This window comes from Amblyomma mixtum, chromosome 7, assembly GCF_055824585.1.
Source record: "Amblyomma mixtum isolate Tamu chromosome 7, ASM5582458v1, whole genome shotgun sequence".
Classification (NCBI taxonomy): Eukaryota; Metazoa; Arthropoda; class Arachnida; order Ixodida; family Ixodidae; genus Amblyomma; species Amblyomma mixtum.
In genome coordinates, this window is record NC_143018.1 from 20,802,349 (window position 1) to 20,821,407 (window position 19,059).

Here is a 19,059-nt window from a genome sequence, read left to right on the forward strand (position 1 = left end):
AGCAACTCTAGGACCCGAGAAGCCACAAATCACTGAGGCGCAGCCAATGCATGCGCAAATCTCCTTGACGTCGCCAGATGGCGCCACATGCCCGGCAGCTACGTGCGCGCCTGAAGCACCGGGACCAATCAGCGCCTGCTGACCGGCGTTAGGGGGGCTCCCGGTATTCCGCTAGCGGTAACAAGGTACACGGTATGCTAAAGGTGTTTATTTGCGAGAACTTCGTTGACGACTTCGAGAACGAGATCCATCGTAACGCTGGCAAAACGCCAGTGCAAACGTAACCGAAGCGACTGTATAGATGCCTTCAACGTGCGGCCGGCGGTAGCTTTCGTTTCGGCTGCTGTTAGGCAGCGCTGGCCGCTAGAAATGACGGAGTCTGCGTTACGTCATGTTTCACGTCACTTAGTCCTGTGTCGTCATAGGAGAATCCCAAGTTTGAATCAGAGCGGCGGGAATAACTTTTTCAACTTCGAATCCAAATTTCTTAGAAATAAATGCATCTTTCGCTGCCGGCCAAGTGGCAACAAAGCCATGACATGCTGAACTATCGGATTTTGCTATAAAAAAAATATTAATAGTGCTCTCCTCAGTGTCCCTTTAACGTTACACCTATCATGTTTCTTTCCATAGCTCGCTGCGTTGTCCGTAACTTAAGCTGAACCCTCTGTGTTAGCCTCCACGTTTCTGCCTAATAACACGGACCCAGTCATCTCACACCACGGAAGCACCGTTAAACAACATCGTCACCTCGCGACGCTGGCTAGTACCCAAATGACCCGAAGAGCCTTGACCAACGGATCTCCGAGAAACTCATCCTAGTACTACCCTCAACGTTCATCAAGCGTGCTATCTTAACAATCCACGTGCTGTTGTTTTTCTTTCCCGCCACGCTATTTACATACGTTCCTCTCTTTTTTTCTCTCTCTCTCTCTCTCAGCCAGACACAAACACATTCACTCGGGAAACCCAATAAAACCAACTGTAATAAAGGCACTGCACTCGGCGCCATCCCGTATTCCAACTCTCCAAAAAAGTACAGCGAGCCTGCGTCGACTAATCAGGGGAAGGATTCGCGAAGCTGTTGGCAGGCGCTTCGGCTGTCCGCTATATGATCGGCTGCCGTGAGTGATAAGTGCACTTTGGTTCCGGCAATGGCAAGCATTGGCGAATTCGAAAGAAAGAAGGCGTCCGAAGGAAGGAATGGGGGGAGGGGGAGGGGGGGGGGGGAGGAGAATAGATTTACATGTGCCTTCGAGCAATAATTGTTTCTTTTTTTTCATCGATGAACTCTAATAACCCCCTTATTATTTATTTATTTGCATCAGCCTGTAAGGAGAGATTGGTGCCTGATATTGCCGTCGACTACTAGCTCCTTTTCGTTGGTAAGCGGAGGAACCATACAAGAACTGGCAACATAATATAAAGTTTAACTTAGCTACAACACGCAACGCACAAGATACAGAACACACTGCAAATGACAATAATGCTAATAATATATGGACAACAAACGAGAAATCAAGAGGAAGAAATGGATTTAGGCAGGGCATGTAATGCGAAGCCAAGATAACCGATGGTCCTTATGAGTAATGGACTGGATTCCAAGAGAAGGCAAGTGTAGCAGGAGGAGGAGGAGGAGGAGGAGGATATAGAAGAGGAAAGGCAGGGAGGTTAACCGAAATAATAATCGGTTTGCTACCCTACACGGGGGGAAGGGGGTGAGGGGATAAAAAAAGAAAGAGAAAGGAGAGTAACAGAAAATTGAAGTCACTATAAAACGTCACTGTTCGTTAAAGTCACAGCCTATCGTGCAGGCCAGAAGTTCTCAAGAAGCGGAGTAGTGCCTTGCAGGCCTTCTCCGCCGACGACCGCCGCGGCCAGGGGCCGAGAATCTTCATTTCCGTGAAAGGGCGTGTATCTAGGCGCTCCAGCGCACGGCTGAGAGACTGCCTTTCGGTGTAGCAGGGGACGGCAGAAAGTTAGGCGGGCGGATGAGATTAAGAAGTTTGCGAGGATACGGTGGCCGTAACTGGCAAAGGACAGGGTTAACTGGAGAGACATCGGAGAGGCCTTTGCCTTTCAGTGGGCGTAGTCAGGCTGATGATGATGACGATGAAGCGATAAACTGTGAGAAATCATATTTACAGCAAATATGATTAGTAAACAGGGGAAAAAAGACTAAAAATTCACAGGGACCCCGAATTTCAATACGTGTTGACAATGTGCTAGCATTAGCAGCTGTTGATGCCTTTACTGGAACAGACGTCACTTTCCTTTACCCAATGGGAATGCTGCGGTCCGGTGACGTCAGTTGCCTCCAGCCAATGGGCAAATTTAATGACCGACAAGCATTCTCGCCCCACAGAGCTTCTAATAAACACGAAAAATCGAAAGTAAGCAATGATAATAATCACACATACACCTAGCTAGTATGCGAATATAAAATTGAACTGTCAAGCAATCATTAGAGCTGACAGAAGGCAACACCCACAGAAACCAAGGGGCACAGGGGATTTTTTTAATTTATTTATTTTGTGATGTTGATCAATTTCTAATATTACTGAATATGTTATCGCTTAAAGCTGATTGATTAGAAAAGCAGAAGAAAAAACAGCCACATGCCGCCGGTGGGATCCGAACCCACGACCTCCGAATTACGCGTCCGGTGCTCTACCGCTGAGCTACGGCAACGGCTGTCAAATCTTCTGTTTTCGGAGGTATTTATGTTTACAAGTAACCTAACCTTGAGAGTGTTCATCAGCGCCACCCACGTTCTTAAGCGGCGGACGTAGAACGTCCTGGGTTACCGCAGGTGTGACGTAGAACGTCATCGAACGGAGAGGGTGGAAGCTGCGTGAGAACCCTTTTATGCTTCCTATGGCGCCAAGGCTGCCAGAACCGAGGCCCTCGCTAAGCAATTAAGCAAACAAGGGAAGGGGATCCCACCAGCGGCATGTGGTTGTTTTTTCTTCTGCTTTTCTAATCAATTAGCTTTAAGCGATAACATATTCTGTAATGTTCTAAATTGATCAACAGCACAAAATAAATAAATACATAAAAAAATCCCCTGTGGCCCCTTGCTTTCTGTGGCTGTTGGCTTCTGTCATATTTATAACGAGCCCCTCATTCCCCTTCCCTTCTTTGCTTAATCATTCGAGCTGTGAATTTGTGACGCAAGACCTGCGAAGACCTGTGTATGCAGCACGAGAGCATCAATCAGATAATGAATCGATAGCGAAAGACATAGAAAATGTGATGCGCGAAGTGAAAATCCACGCATACAAACTCCCTGGGCTATGCAAGCAGCAACTGTAGTGGGTGTTTCACCTAAGACTTTCTTCAGTTTTTAAAAATAGGAGTTTTGGATCAGAAGAGCGCTTTTTTTTTGTTTGGCATAGCATTGTAAGCGGTGTAATGCATCAGAGTAGAGCTAAGACGCGCTAATTAGCAGGCTGGTTATGTAATACTGAATAGGTAACTTTTTAAACAATTTCTGTTAGGCTGCTTAATTACTGAGAGGCGTGTAGCCTACAGTAAGTAATATCCCAATCAGTTTTTAGAATTTCGAGAACGCAGTTACTGTCGGCGTTGTGGCTCGTAAATTTTGGCTACATCGTGCCAAATTACTCGCACATGTGCTTTCGAGAACCGCGCACGCAATACAACCTTCCAAGTGCACCTAACTCGTCGGAATAGCCAAAATTTGTTGTACCGCAGCGCCGAGGGTAACCGCGTTTCTCTATCACGTAATCAGGTGATAGAGAAATGCGCAGAATATAACCAGCCCCTGTATATAGCGTTCATTGATTACGAGAAAGCATTTGACTCAGTGGAAACCCCAGCTGCCATGCAGGCATTGCGGAATCAGGGTGTAGAAGAGTGTTATTTTAAAATATTGGAATATATCTATATAACTATTGCACAGCTACCATAGTCCTGCATAAGTTCAGCAATAAAATTCCAATAAGGAAAGTTGTCAGGCAGGGAGACACGTTCTCGACTATGCTATTCACTGCCTGTTTGCAGGAGGTATTCCAGGGCCTGAAATGGGAACAATTTGAGATAAGAGTTAATGGAGAATACCTAAGTAATTTGCGATTCGCTGATGACATTGCTTCGCTAAGTCACTCAGGACAAGAACTGCAAAGCATGATCAATGAATTGGACAGGCAGAGCAGAACGGTGGGGCTAAAAATTAACATGCAGAAAACCAAAGTAATGTTCAACAGCCCAGCAAGGGAACAGCAGTTCGCTGTTGGTAGCCAGGTGCTGGAAGTAGTAGGAGAATATGTCTATTTAGGGCAGGTAGTGACAGCTGATCCAGATCATGAGAGGGAAATAACTAGAAGAATAAGAATGGGGTGGAGCGCATATGGCAGGTTATCTCAGATCATGAATGGCAGTTTACCAATATCCCTCAAAAGAAAAGTATACAACAGGCGTATCTTACCGGTACTCACCTATGGGGCAGAAACGTGGAGGCTAACAAAGAGGGTTCAGCTGAAGTTAAGGACAACGCAGCGAGCTATGGAAAGGAAAATGATAGGTGTAAGGTTAAGAGATCGGAAGCCAGCGGAGTGGGTGAGAGAACAAACTCGCGTTAGTGATATCCTAGTTGAAATCATGAGGAAGAAGTGGGCTTGGGCAGGGCATGTAATGCGAAGGCAAGATAACCGCTGGTCCTTAAGGGTAACGGAGTGGATTCCAAGAGAAGGCAAACTTAGCAGGGGGCGGCAGAAAATTAGGTGGGCGGATGAGATTAAGAAATTTGCGGGAATATGGTGGCCGCGGCTGGCGCAAGACAGGGTTAATTGGAGAGATATGGGAGAGGCCTTTGCCCTGCCTTGGACGTAGTCAGGCTGATGATGGTGATGATATGGGTATTACTCACGGTGGGCTACACGCCTCTCAGTAATTAACGAGCCTAACAGTAATAGTTAAAAAGTTAACTATTCAATATTAGCCAGCCTGCTAGTCAGCACGTCTTAGCTGTATTCTCATTTGCTAAACCGCCGACAATGTTATGCAAAAAAAAAAGCGCTAGTCTGAGTAAAAAAGCCTATTTTTTAAAATTGCGTGAAGTCTTGGGTGAAGCCCCCCGTATACGCACTCACACACCGCTCTCCCGAATGATGCAGCGTGGGTCTCCTCCTCTCACCGTTCCGCGGCGGCGGCGCCGGGCGTAAACAGAGGCGACCGATTACGCGCCTTTGTGGCCGTGTTTTTGTTCCGCGACGCGAGCACGTGCTGGAATTCCTGGCTCACACCCTCCGCCTCGTTTGTTTCCACCGCCGCAGCTGCCAGCGGCCGTAAAAGAAGGCGCCGCCGGCCAGCAGCGCGGTGAAAGTGTGCGGCCTTGCGGCGATTATGTAGCCGCTTCGCCGTGACACACATTCGCCCGTGGCTCAAAGCCCTCTCCCCCTCCTCCTTGCCCTTTATTGCGCAGTCTCTAGAGGAAAAGCGTATCGTATTTCGTTTGTTTACAACTGCGACTGGACGTTGGCTGTACGGGCCCTTATAAAAATGGTCTATAGACAGTCTATAGACTTCTTGTAGACTTTATTACCTTTCTATAGATATTTAAAGGCAAAGCAGCGCACAAAAGACGGGAACAGAGAGACAGACAAGGACGAGCGCTTACGTTGTCTGTCTACTCTGTCCCCATCTTATATGCGCTGCTATGGCTGTAATTATGTACCAACACACCCAATTCGCCACCTTAATCAGGACTATAGATATTTCTCTTTGTAGTCTATCGATTGTTTATAGACAAAAGTCTACTAAAAGTGTGTGACCATAAACCTATAGATTGTCTATAGACTGTCTATAACATTTGTATTGCCTATAGACTGTTTTCTAGGATTTGTCTATAGAGAGTCTATAGACTTTATAGACAGAAGTCTATGGACAATCTATAGACTGTCTAAAAAATTTTTTGTAAAGGTTGGCGACGCTTGTGTGATACAGTCGAACCTCATTATAACGAATTAATGGATATAACGAAGGAACGACGATTCCCCTTGCAAGCTCGATCAACATGGGCTATAACGAAGCTACGGCTATAAAGAAGTAATCGCCGGGCCTCTTCAACTTCGTTATAATGAGACTCAACTGTACTTGCAACCCTAAGTCAGGCCGGAATGAAACGCGAGCAGCACCTGTGAACGAACAGTGAATTCTAATGCGATATCATTAGCGTTGTCGGCACGCCCAATCCCAGCCGACGCCCGAGACGAAATTCGATGATTGGTCCAGAGTGGTCCCGTGGCTTTGTGACGCCATCACAAACTACCAAGATGGACCATCTTGATTGGTCAAGGGAGGGGACGTGATCTTGGGACGTCATCAGAACCTGCCCACAGGATTGTGAGCAACCTGCCCACCATTGCAGGTGGCAACTTAATTATTATTGGTCTAGAGAGCTCGGTCACATGACCTTGTGACGTCATCACAACCTGCCCACCGGGCTGTGGGTAACCTATTTTGCTGACTCCTAGGTTGCTCTCTGGGCACCACCTACCAGAGCCATGACCGTGATTTATCGCTCACAACGCCGACGGCGGATTTTCTGGAGAACGGTCCTTTAATGCTATCGCGTTAAAATGTGATAAATGCAAAAGTCGATACCCTCACAGCGTAGCGAATAGCTGCTACTGCAGCTAGCAGTCCGAATGTAGCGGTTTATGGGCCGACAATTGCAAAGAAAGTGGCACAAACACACGCAGAAGTTGCAGCAGAAGCTGCGACAATTGTGAAGTCTATAGTTATCGCATTGCACTCTTAAGGTGGCTTGAGCGTTCGTATAGTTTTTCATCTGTGTACTTTCAAGTGCAGAGTACAACTCGCCTAATTCATGTTTGTGGGTAAAGGATCTGCGAAAGTGCATAGTCATCAACCGGTTGTAAAGGAACGTATCGCTGCAAAGTAGAAGAGTACAGTTTATTCATGTTCGCGTTTCATTCCTGCCTGTCTGCACATTTGTCCCTCGCGGAGATTTCGGTTAAGTCGACTGTGGCGGGCTGTCTACTTTGAGCGAAATAACATACGGGGATATACGACTAGACATGGTCACACATAAATGCGCTTTTGAAAAAGACTTGGGACAACACAGGGACGACACAAACAAAGAGTTTGTGTCGTCCCTGTGTTGTCCCAAGTCTTTTTCAAAAGCGCAGTTATGTGTGACCATGTTAACTATCAACTAGCCCAATTTGAAACCCTCTTAATATACGACTAGAGGCGGATTTAATACCGTCAACTTTAGGAGACGGTATTAACGGTTCCATGAAGCGCGCGAGAGAATTTATCGCTTGAAAGCTTCGAGGTTTGCCTGATTAGTAAGTGTCTAGACTCTTATGAGCGTAAGGGAAGGGCAAAGAGAAAAAAGAGAAAGAGACTGTGGCAACGAGGATGACTCAGCAGATACTCGAGTAGGTGAATTCCGGCAGAACTTTTTGTGCGGATATATGAAGATGGACATTTTCTACTTTACATTCATAGATCGCAGGGAGTCTTCGTATACGGCCCCGGGCGCGGTAGTGACGCGGTTGAGCGATGCGCCACTGCCCCGGTAGGTGGCTCCATCGGTGGGGCTTGCGAGAGCCAGGTTGTGAGCAAACTGCCCATAAGCCGGTCGGCAGGCTTTGGTGACGTCACAAGCTAATGTGACCTGAGGGGCAGGTGGCCACCGGATTTTCCGCTCTCAACGCCGACGGTGACGAACTGACGACGTCAGATTGTGTGCAAAACTTGAGCCTTAGCGATATTGCTTTAATAACTGTGCGCAAGACAGATCTTGTACGCGCCCATGATGTCGCCGATTTATGCCAGTCAGACCACGTTTCGAGGCTCCCGCCAGTTCCTTGTGTCCTAGGTCTAATCCAGCTCGGTCTTGTCGAAGCTGCGTGTTCAGGTACAGCCCCCGTCAAAAGTATACAGCCCAATGGGTTTGCTTGTGAGGTCTGCAGCATGTCTCGTTATGCATCCTCAGCGACCGTAATTTGTCGGAAGAGGAATGGCCTCGCGTCATCAGTCCTCCCAAACTTTCGACTGCTAGATGTGCTAGGGAGCCCCGCTAAACAGCTTAGAAGCGAACCTCTTATAGGCTGTGTACTTTTGACGGGGGCTGTATCTCGCCTTGTGTGGCGGCAGGATATCGAAGGCCAAGTGCGGTAATCAGCTTCGTTCGTTGGCAGCCTGCTAAGTCAATAAAGTTACGAAAGGCGGGAAAGGACAGACACCGTTATGGCCGTCCTTCAGATGCGCAATCATATACGCGTCGTGCTTTAGGCGCCGCCTGATAAACCAAGAAAGCTACGAGTGTGCATAATAAATAGGTACTCCTGCTTGCAAGAACCTCAGGGTTACAGTTTCCCTATTCTCTTTTCTCTTCCAAGTAGCGGCATTCATTCATTCATTCATTCATTCATTCATTCATTCATTCATTCATTCATTCATTCATTCATTCATTCATTCATTCATTTGTTGCAAGATTAAAACTATCGTTTGCTTAAAAAGGAGATTTGCCTGCTACGAAAGTGTGGACCTTCTTCGTATGTCATGCACGTGTATCAGCGCAACTAATCCGCGCAATAAATTAATCGAATCAACCAATTAATAACGGGTGTGCGGCCCTAGTGGCCTTCGATATAGTCCGGCAACACCTTTATCTGAAGGTGCAAGGCCTTTGGCTGCAAGAGCGGTTCTACTGGGGGCCGTTGGTGGCGAGGTAAGTCGCTTGCGTGTGGTGGGAACAGACCAGAAAGCAGCCGTCTTCTGGCGTTCGTCGACTCCTATGCCCGGTGCCTGGGCCGGATGTCGTTCTCATGTTGGCGTGGAAAACGTTCACCTCGTCTGCCAGCGATCGCACGCTGGAGTGCAGTCTCTGGTGGCGCGACTGGCCTCTCGCATTGTGGGGACTTGGCAAGCAGCTACATGTGCGGCCGCAAAGAGCTGTCAGCTGCGCGGAGCTATCAGGAGCAATTAATTGCTGGCACCTGTGAGGCTGCTGCCGAGCATGTGGTGAGAGTGAATTTCGTCGTGATCGAAGCCGCGTACTAAAATACGAACTTGAGGTTGTTCCTCGATTAGCAGAAATCCGGACTGCGAGCAAACTGGTTGCGTAGCTGCTTACTTGTCTATGGTTAGACACGAAGAGAACAAGGGAGGGGAAAGACTTCAGGGTGCTTGCCAACGTTGACTTTCGACAAGCGCCCTGAGGTTTTCCCATTCCTTGTTTACTTTGTGTGCATCAAGAAACTCTCTTCCTGCCCTCCCTCTACCACGCTTTTTCAAGTTTTTTTTAGACAGTCTTTAGACTGTCCATAGACTTCTATAAAATCTATAAGCAATTATAGACAAATCCTAGAGAACAGTCTATAGGCAATACAAATGCCATAGACAGTCTATAGAAAATCTATAGATTTATGGCCATACACTTTTAGTATACTTGTCTCTATAGACGGTCTGTAGACATGAATAGACAAAAAATAAGTACAGTCTAGCCCGGTTATAACGAAGTCGGCGGGAATCGAAAATCACTTCGCTATATCCGCTATTTCGTACTATGCGGACTACGAAAAAAAAATGCAAACATCGGTATACCGATGGCGTCACGCGCGATCTCAGTAGCGTTCGCCGTGCTCCCAACCTGGAACAGTACGACACCGCGCTCAGTTGTCCGTTCACCAGCTAGATCAAGTCGAATAACTCTGTCCTTATAAACAGCATACAATGATCCGCGATAACGATAAAAATGAGCCACGCTTCCAACATGCTCACAATGCCGCCGCGCTTTCTCCCTGCCTTGCGCACCGCGGCACCGACATAAAACAAAGCGCGCGCTGCCACACCTCCTGCAGACTGCAGTCCAGCCGTGGCGCCGACTGCCTGGGAGAAATAGAGAACCGCGATTGGCCAAGGCGGCCGCTCTCTGCGACGTCATCGAAAAAAAAAATCGTCTCTGTTCTTTTTTACGTTTTTTCCCTGCGCGGCGTGCTCTACCGCTCTACGCCGTGACGCGCCGTTCAAGGACGGCGCAACACGAGACCGGCGTGCCATGCGATGCAGTGAAGCAACCTTTCGCTCCGCAGGAGAGCAGACGACGCCACGAAAGGACGCCACGAAAGGACGCCGTCAGCCGAATTTTGCTCTCATTTTCGCGGAAAAATGTGTTGATTGGCAGATTATTTTTCGGTTGGTATTAAATCTCTTCGTTATATCCGCTGACGCGCTCTTTTTACTTCGTTAAAACCGGACCCAAAATGTATTGAAAATGCGAAAATGGGAATGGGAAATTGAAATCCCTTCGTTATAACCGCTATTTCGCTATAAGTGGCTTCGTTATAAACGGGCTAGACTGTATCTATAGGATGGCAATAGAGTCTATAAGAAGTCTATAGAGTGTCTGTAGACCATTTTTGTAAGGGCGGACTACTTATCTAGTCAGTTAGATCCGCCGACAAGCGCACTGCGGAAAAGATCAAACTTCGAGCGGGGCCCATTGGAGAGAGACGAACGAGATTCGTCAGCATGGTCCTCCGACGCTCTGCAGATCCTCTGAACTTCCTTAAATTTTGATGATTGAGTTTGCTTTATTCGTGTGTTCGGTAAGTTTAAATAAACCAGCTTGTTTCAAATGAATCCGGGCACATCAGTGATGACATGGCGCAGCCGACAGGATCGCATTCGAACCCTGGCCCCTTCTTGCTAAGAGATTCATAGAATCACTACTGGCGCAGTGGTGTAGCAGTGTTAGGCGATGCGCCACTGCCCCAGCAGGCGGCTGTTTCAAACACAGCCACCGATGGGGCTTGTGAGACCTGGGTTGCTCTTCAAACATGGCTGGTGAACAGAGCTCCCCGTGAGGCGGGGACCCGTGGACTCTTTGACAAGTAGGAGCCCGCCATTGAGGACTTTTTGTTCTTTTAAAATAAAGTTGTTCCTTCTCCTCCTCTACATGTCCAACATCTTTTGACAAAAATTTTGAATATTGAAAAATTGTAAGGCGCTGTTACGAAATATTGAAAGTAATGATCCATTTTTCTTATGCCTACTAAAATCTTGTAATTTTTTCCATCGCTCGCATCGAGCAGTTGAGACTGCCATAGAAAACTTATGGGGAATGCTTTTGACGGTAGCAAAAACGTTAATAGCAAAAGAATGCAATCCTGTCGACGGGATATTTGCAGATACATTGGTTGCTGTAGTGAAGTCATATACAATAGATGAAAAAATTGCATTCGTTTTGACAAACGCTATAAAACGGTGCGCAGTTTGTCTCTACCAAAAATGGCGCCATTCCCTCTCAGTAATTTATGACTGTCTGTGGGGTATATACTGCGTGGGAGGTATGCACGACCGTTATTGGGGAATACATTAAAAAATGACGCACTTCTGCCGAAGAGGATGTTCTAGACTTTCGTTTGGGCACAACGTATTCTTTCACTGCATCCACTTCACAAGAAAATATTCAACAAAGTACGGAAAATTTACAGAACACCCCTCGTAGATATCAAGTTGCTAAAGTGCTTGTGTTCCCAGTTGTCGCGATCGTCAAGTAGCACTCAGTCACGAAGAACTCTTACATGAGGGAAGTTTTGCGCATTCCGCCCCAGATCAGGAAGCAATGAATTGGCACAAAGTTGCCTTTTTTTTTGTTCTACCTGCTGTATTATCTATTCCCTGAACAACATGTTTTTCTATGGTGTATGCTCGAGCCGATAGACGCGAGCCTTGAGAGGCGCTTGAGATATGCGGTGTCGCGCGTATTGACCAATGCTCGAAAGGGAAGGTAACACACTGGACATCTTATCGGCGCCGCCTGATAAGGAAGACAAGCGCATCGCGCGACGCGATCTTCCGAGCCACCTCGGCGGATTGACGTGGGCTTAGCATTTGCCGAAAAACTCCCCGAACGGTAGCGAGCCGCCGAAGCAGTTTTCTCGCTTAGTCGAAAAACAGGCTTAGGCCGGGTGAGAGGCTGTGCAAAGCTGGAATTGTAAAGGCGCTTTGGCTTGCGGCACATAACTGTTGCGGTCGTAGACTCTTGGGCAAGATATACTTATGCATGGCTTCCCGCGATCGTGTTCGTCTGGCAAACGTGGTCGGTAGTGATCGAATGTCATGTACACCGATGAGGTTTGGAGGTTTTTTTTTTGGATACGAAGGGCATAGCAAGCTCTAGATTCATAGAGTTCAGAGGCTTCCCTTGGAGTTGAAATTAAGGAAGGGTGGGGGGGGGGGGGGGGGGGGGGGGGCTGTCAAAAACTTTTAGGGGGACGGGTGTGCACAGGGTGGAGAAGATGTAGCCATTTTTTTGTATTTATCAGTGTAAAAAAATCGTTACGAATTAAGCTGGTAACTTCAGAAAAACAAGATGGTGTGTACAACCCCCCCCCAAACCCCCCTCGAGGGTGTGCAGGGAAATCACTTATAGGGTCCTTTGCCCCGAAGCCTGCAGGTGACGCAGACATGGCTGCTGATGCTAGTGCGGATTCCGAGGATGGAGAAGAGTCTGCTTCGCAGCAATATAGTGACAGTTCTTTTAGTAGCCGCCGCGGTGGCTCAGTGGTTATGGTGCTCGGCTGCTGACCCAAAAGACGCGGGTTCGATCCCGGCCGCCGCGGCAGAATTTCTTTGGAGGAGAAATTCTAGAGGCCCGTGTACTGTGCGATGTCAGTGCACGTTAAAGAACCCCAGGTGGTCGAAATTTCCGGAGCCCTTCACTACGGCGTCTCTCATAGCCTTAGTTGCTTTGGGACGTTAAACCCCAATAAACCAACCAACCTGTTCTTTTAGTAGGTCATATCTGCTCATTTAACAGCAAGCCCCCCCCCCCCCCCCCCCCTTCCCCTCAATCTTTTCTTCATTTCACCTCCCTTGTGGGGAAATGCCTACTGGTGATAGCATGGACAGACTTGTGCACTCTGGACGATCAGAGACACAATACTGAACGTCCTTCCGAACAAAAGAGCGCATATCCAGCTTAAGTACCACTAGTCGAGGGCGACAGGGCTCCAGTAAGAGCTACGGGGCATCACAGTCGCGCTATCAGCGGGTTGGAGAGCAAGCGAATGGACGTGTGTGGCAACATGCTGTGCCCCTATAGCAGCAAGAACGTGGTAATGATCGCGCCTATTGCATTTCTTTCTCACTGCCTTGCAATGCACTTAGTTGAAATCAAGAGGAAGAAATAGGCTTGGACCCTGTCCATTTAACCCTGCCTTTCCATGTAATCCACTCCGTTACCCTTAAGGACCAGCGGTTATTTTGCCTTCGTAATGCGAAGGCAAGATATCCGCTGGTCCTTAAGGGTAACGGAGTGGATCACATAGAACGGTAAGATAATCGCTGGTCCTTAAGGGTAACGGAGTGGATTCCAAGAGAAGGCAGGGTTAAATGGACAGGGATAAGTGGAGAGACATGGGAGAGGACTTTGCCCCGCAGTGAGCATAGTTCGGCTGACGATGATGTGATGATGATGTTTTTCAAGGTGGTACATCCAGTGTTCAACCAATGTTTGAACAAAATCGTAACAACTCAAGTATAAGCAAAGCAAGGAAACTTTTAACGCTGCTGTTTTGAGGGTGTACAGATAAAGAAGTTCTTGTTTTTTTTTTTTTCCGGCTCACTCTGCTTTCTACATGACAAGCTTCTTCATTCTAAAAATTTGTAAGCTTGCCCTACAAAGAGGAGAGGCCTTTTGAACGTGATTTCTCAATGGTTCGTGAAACGGAAGTGGGCACTGATTTTTCGGTTTTTCGTTTCCCGTTTTACAGGAGTGATAAGATGAATGTGCGCTTTGTATCGGAGGCTCTAAATTCACCTTCATGTGGTGCATTCCACTGAGGAAAGAAACTAAGATTCGGCACTTTGATGCAATACTGTTGCGTTTTCAGTAGGTCACAGCCAGCTCGCTGGCCAGCTAAGCAGCCTTGTTAAATGCGCATATCGCAGACTTCTTCGAAAGCAAGACACCAAATGATTCCACAGCATCAGACTTTGAACACCCAGTGACCTCAACCCAGGGCAGCAGCTTGGGCCTTTGCTGTTTGAATATAGTATTTAGATCTGCAGCCGTATTCTGCTCTGTATGAAATATTAACAGCTGCATTTCTTCTGCGGAGACACCCGCGTGACACATTTATCAGCAATACAACACACTGAGTGTCAACCTATGCGGATTATTTACAGACATTAACTTTGCATCTAGTGCTACAATGTTACTATGTGCTCATAACATATTCCGCTATCGTGCATGGTACACTATTCTCATGGCACTGTATATTCTACAAGTTCACCAGAGGAATTCTTCCCATTCCGGTAATTAAGACTAGCGAGGTTGTCCACCTTAGTTTCGCTCTCTTTTTCTCGGGCCGCAAAAACTGTTTATTACCGAAGCCTACAAAAAAGTATAGCAAAATTCGCGATTCATTTTCGCCGACATCTCTGTCGATTTCATTGCCATTAAGCATTAAACAATATTGCAGCACTAATCCTTTCGAATATAATCTTCGTCATTCCTCCACTGACATTAAAGTAAATCTCCTTCACTGCTCGATAGTATATAGATTGCTCCTTCGAAGTGAAAATATTTTTTTTCTCCTTATAGTTTTATTGTGAAGTTACTGCTTTTCTCCTGTATTTGTTATTCGGCTACTGAATATTTTGTCTGATTCATATTTTTTTTACTTTATCTTGTGTTTATAATAGCGATTTTCGTCAATGTATGTTCCCCTGTTACTTTTACTTATACCGCTCTGTACTTGTCTAACAGGAGGTACCCTGTTCAGCTCTTGGCATTGCAGCCTCCTTCAGCATTTACAATGGAAGTGCTTTTGTGCTAAATAAACTGACCTTTCAAAAGTTGATTCAATCTCTTGTTACACTCTCTCCGTCGCGGTGGCTCAGTGGTTATGGCGCTCGGCTGCTGACTCGAAGGACGCGGGTTCGGCTGCGGCGGCCGAATTTCGATGGAGGCGAAATTCTAGAGGCCCGTGTACTGTGCGATGTTGGTGGACGTTAAAGTTCCCCAGGTGGCCGAAATTTCCGGAGCCCTCCACTACGGCGTCCCTCATAGCCTGAGTGGCTTTGGGACGTTAAACCCCAATAAACCAAACCAAATCTTGTTACACTCTTCTCCCGTGTGAAGGGCACAGGCTGGCTTCCTGTAACAACCCCTCCTCCTCTCCTAGGGATGCGGTAATGATCGAGCCCCTTGAGTATTGACGGAGACAGCGCTCCGAGAGAGGCTCCCGCTGAGTCGTGACGTCACGAATGACTTCTTGCTGCGCAAGGACAGATGCACCGACGGAAGCTCATACCTGGCGGCGCTCCAAGAATGCGGATGTCACTCTCGGTTGTCGAGAGGTGAACCTCCTTGCTCATAGCGAAAAGGAGCTACAGAGACGTTGTACCCAACGACACAACGGTTTTCACAAGCTTACACCTAGTTGTGCATAAGCAGGTTGTTTAAGCCTACTGCGTAACTGGGTAAAAAGTACCGACCATCACTTTTAAAGGGCATTAAGAAAGTGTAATGTATGTACGACAAATATTAATGAAATAGTCGATTGCATAGATCCCGTGTTTCAGTTCTGCATCCTCACACCAACGTGCGGTAGTTCAATATTGCAAGTGACAAGATTAGGAGGGCCAGGGGAGCTCAGATGCAAACAAGCGCTCTCGAAATTGATTCATTGATAAAGTTAATTTATTAGTACGGCTCTGTGGCCTATGAATGGAGTAAACTGAACCACGGGGACAAGTCACCTGTCTTACGGAGATGTTTCTGAAACTAAAACGCCACTGCAAGTTCTTCGCGTCAAGTGGTTACAGTGGCTCGAGTGTTAGGAACGGTCATATATAGCAGTCCCACTAGCTCTATTCGGTTCACGCTAATTGGTATTAAGTCACAATGATTAGCAAAATGAGTGTGAGGAGGGGGCCTGTGTGTAACATGTCGCCCTTACCCTCTGTGATGAAAGAATCGCACGATTAAACAACTCATGAGAAGGAAATCAGTTGTGCGTAAAATTCTGGGCCTTGCTAATGGGAAGCTTTGACCATTCGTCGCTTCGCACTTTTACCCAGAACAAAAGAAGTGGGTTATGCAGTATGCCTGCCACGTACAGTATAGTGGTAGTATATGGTAATGTATAGTACGCTATGGATAAGGGAGTTGGGTAGCATCAGGTGGAATCAGGCGACACAGAACAGAGGTATGCGGAGGACTCCAAAAGAAGCCTTTGTCCTCCGGTGTACTTAACCTGGCTGACAATGATGATGGCTATGGCTTCATGCTTGCCCACATTCCCTTGCTCGGCTCTTGAAGCAGACAACACGTGGAAGCAGTAAAACCGTGGAACGTATACTTGGGGGCCTATCTACTCTAGTGGCGTGCGTCTTTTAGTGTCCCGCGAACCGCTGCTTCTATAGGGTTTCTAGACGTGTCGTAGGGGAGAAACAAACACCTCTTGGCTTCAGTTAAAGGCAGCGTCTGAGAGTTAGTTTGGTCCTTTCGGCAAGCTTTTTGCTGTCTTTACGAGCTGTACCATGAGCAATGCGTGTACAATGAACAACGAGTGTACAATGAACAACGCCTGTATAATGAACAACGAGTGTACAATGAACAACGCGTGTACAATGAACGACGAGTGTACAATGAACAACGCGTGATGATCCGTTGATATATAGATGTCGAAAGTGTAGTAGTATAGACGATGCGAACGCTCGAAATCCGATACAAGGAGGGAGATGTCCAACATCGCAACCTGAGCTCTCTGGTGTACTTGCGCCTTCCGGCATTCGCTACTGAGCTCTGTTCAGGAAGCATATGTAGGTGTCAACCACTATACTACAAGACAACGCGTTGACTGGAAAACGACGCAGCAAACTTCATGGCCTTAGGCATTCTTCATATCCAACAGTTCTGGACAAAAGCATTTTTGAACTGGAAAGAGTTTATGAACTCAGTTTTTCATATATTGTAATATTTAACTGTAACAATCAATATATCCGCAGATATCTCCCGTCGACAGGTTTGCATTTTTTCTATTAATGTTTTTGCTGTCGTCAAAAGTGTTCCCCGTTGGTTTTCTATTCCCTCTTAACTGCTCGATGCGAGTGACGGGAACATTACGGAAGCATTCTTGAATAAAGGTTTTGCTACACACCGGAAGAGTGTACCATTACCTTCAATATTTCCGCAACAGTACCTTACAATTTTGAAATGTTATAAGTTACAATGTTACAATTTTTGTCTAAGAATGTTCGACATGTTTGTCGCAATAAACGGAATCTCACCGGTCAGTGTAGATACTGAAAGAGGTGGGAAGTATAAAATGTTTTCTCTATGTAGCATCCACAATCCTGGAAGAGTAGGAAGCTTATCGTCCGCTACTGGCTCCAAATGCGAACCTAAAGAAAAACCGTGGCGATTTGGACTAATTTCCTGCCCTTAAGTATTAAACAACTCTGCTCTCATGCCTACACGTACATGGATGAAAGGTAGAGCTGCCAGATGGCATGTTGAATTACGCTTAACTGGCACTTCCAGTTTAGGTATATAACGAACTGCATTGCGCAACAATTGCGCAACCATGTATGATATTAACGTTTCTACCACGAGGGTGTACATAAATGCGCTACGCACTTTAAAAACGAGCCTGCTTGAAGCAGGAAGGTGTGGACAGTCGGGTTTCGGCGAAGAGTTCGCATCAAGTTTCGACGCAATATTGGAGGAAATCAATTGTAGAAACACCCGCCACCTGCTGGAAGGTATACTGCAGCAGAAAGGTATCTCCGCATCTCGCTCAGAGAAGCTTATGGTGCTGTTGTTGTTCTCGGGGGATAAATGGCGCATACCCACTTCAAGGGTTTGGCGAAGACAGAGACGGCGACTGACGGATGCTGAAAAGCGTTTTTCGCAATAAAATTTGAACGAAGACAGGTTTATTAAACTTGGGAAGAAATTACTTCCTGAGAAATGAATTGCTGAATATCAGAACGAGGCTTTATGTTTGCGGTATTGGATGGTTTAATTACGAATAAATTATGTCGTGAGCTGAGGTAAAAAGGAAAGATCGTTAGGATTCTTAAAGAGAGTTTTTTATACCACGCTGCACATTCCTGTTGCTGCGTCCAAGCACAAAAACTCCATGAACAACCCTAAGAGACAGACACATACCTAGCAGTCTATTCTATCGTCGCTAAATTGCTCTTTTTTCGCCTAGAAACGTGTTCCTTTTATTCGTCTTTCTCCTACGCTCAGCTCACTCGGATAACACGCATAACCTATCTGCCAACCTACAAGGCAATGTATGCAGTGTTTGCTTAACACAATCGTTGCCTTTGCTGTTATTGAAGTGAGCTTGCTGACCTGGACTGTTATCAATGTCAGCTGTGCCACGAAAAGTTGACGCGCAAGCCAGAGGATGTACGCTTGCGAACAAGAAATAATAAATCTCGCAAAAGGAGCCGTAGAAAGCGTGCAGTGCATAGGGCTGCGCACTCACCTGCAGCGGTGTGCCCGTGACAGGGCCCGAAAGAGCGGCTGTCGAGCGACGATCCCTCCGTGGCAGCCGCAACGCGGCGCTCCGAGCGTGGTACGGCGTCGCTGAAATGCGAGCACCCGGCTACGACGGCGACTGCTCCTCTGATGTGGCGGACGTCGCGGTCCGATAACCTCCCAGGCGGCGGAATTCCTCTCGGGCACCAGACGCGGGGCGAGACAATTGAGAGTACTCCCCCCCCCACACACACACACTCACTTCCCTCTCCCCTGACTTTCGTTATCTGTCCACTCCTTTTCGTCTCTCCCTCGCTGCTGCGTTGTTGAAACTGTATGCAACACGCTATGTTATCTGTCAGTGAGTACCGAAGAAGGCAGGATTGTAAGTGATATGGTCTGTGGAAGAGATTTGGAGCGAGTCTCTCTGAAACCCGGTGCATCGTTGCTTAATCCGCGGCCTGCCCGAGGAACAGCTTAGGTAGACCAGAGCGAGTACTGCTAAACCAGCAGGTCACTGCGTATGGCATGCAGATAAATTTGCTAGCGGC

General features: G+C 47.1%; 1 protein-coding gene across 4 annotated transcripts in view; it reads right to left on the reverse strand.

Annotated features, from left to right (window-relative positions):
- LKRSDH (lysine ketoglutarate reductase/saccharopine dehydrogenase) overlaps positions 1-18,696 on the reverse strand; it is a 74,595-nt gene extending 55,899 nt beyond the window's left edge. For 3 of the 4 annotated variants that reach the window (XM_089551841.1, XM_089551843.1, XM_089551837.1), the window contains exon 1: positions 18,516-18,696. The gene's annotated coding sequence lies outside the window, so the exon portion shown is untranslated. The remainder of the gene's footprint in view (positions 1-18,515) is intronic. The other variant, XM_089551844.1, reaches the window with a different exon arrangement.
- Positions 18,697-19,059: the final 363 nt, after the last annotated feature.